The sequence below is a fragment of the Penaeus monodon genome, chromosome 29 (genome assembly GCF_015228065.2).
Source record: "Penaeus monodon isolate SGIC_2016 chromosome 29, NSTDA_Pmon_1, whole genome shotgun sequence".
Taxonomy (NCBI): domain Eukaryota; kingdom Metazoa; phylum Arthropoda; class Malacostraca; order Decapoda; family Penaeidae; genus Penaeus; species Penaeus monodon.
In genome coordinates this window covers 6879155-6880310 of record NC_051414.1, presented here as the reverse complement: position 1 = coordinate 6880310, position 1156 = coordinate 6879155, and positions in this window count along the sequence as shown.

Sequence of the window (1156 nt, the reverse complement as noted above, 5' to 3'; positions counted from 1 at the left end):
TATTCATTCTCATTGATACCTTCATACAGAAATTTGTGATACTTCATATGTTAGTTACATAATATAATGTGTACGGATTTGTGTACTGCAGAAATTCACATTCACTATAAGTATAATGGAATGTTACTGTACTGTATACTTAGCAGTACTTTATTTTCTATTCTGGGAAAATCAGTGTCAAAAGATATTCGCCCCAGAAAATAACTGAACTTAGAACTTACCCTTGCAATCAATTCGCATAAATTTAGATATACATAAAATATATTATCACCATTCTGTACGAAAGCTTGAGTTTTCCGTTACTTTAAAAAATAAACCTATTGCATGGAGTTTATAATGAACGAGCGTATGTGTTGTGTAATTAGGAAAAAAAAATCAGTCAGAATGCAAAGGCCAGTTATTTGTAAACTTCAGAAAGTATGTCTTGACTGATCCAACGTTCTTTCTGGTGGTGCTCACACATCCCCATCGAGGGGCCTGATAGGTGCCATGTGCCAACCATATCATCCAGGTAAACCATGTAGAGGGAATGCAGGAAATATTGTTTATGAATTATCGAAAACAAATCCATGTTCAGGTCAGTAAACCGGTCACATTCTCAGTCCATTTGATTTCCTTTCTTTAAAAAAAATCTAATATTTGCTGCAGCCTAACAACGAGACAACGAGAAGATACAGTAGGTTAGTGCCATAATTATTTTCATACAGTCTGCTGCTAACTGGAGGCACCTGGAGGCCAAAGTGCCTAATGAAGGTAGCAGTATATGAGGTCCCCTTTGTAGAGGTGTGGACCTGCTACTTGATGTGATTTTGTTTTGTATAACCTGAACCTTATATTCACACAATTTATTCAAGTCATTTATTTGGAATTAATAGCTGTATTATGTATATATTTTCCTCTTATGATTAGGAAGTGGCTATAAATTCAAATGGCATTTCCAGTGTTAAGTCTAAGTCATCATTTGACTTATTAGGATGTTTTAGCACAGAGCACAGGTTTTTACATCATTTTTTTTTCTATTTTGATAAAAGCAAAATTAAATCTACCCAGTAATTCTGAACTTCCTAATCAATCTCAAACCAAAATATTTTACAGCTAACTTTTCCATGTGTTGTGCAACTATATTAGAAGTGTTTTAGGAAATTCATGAGAATTT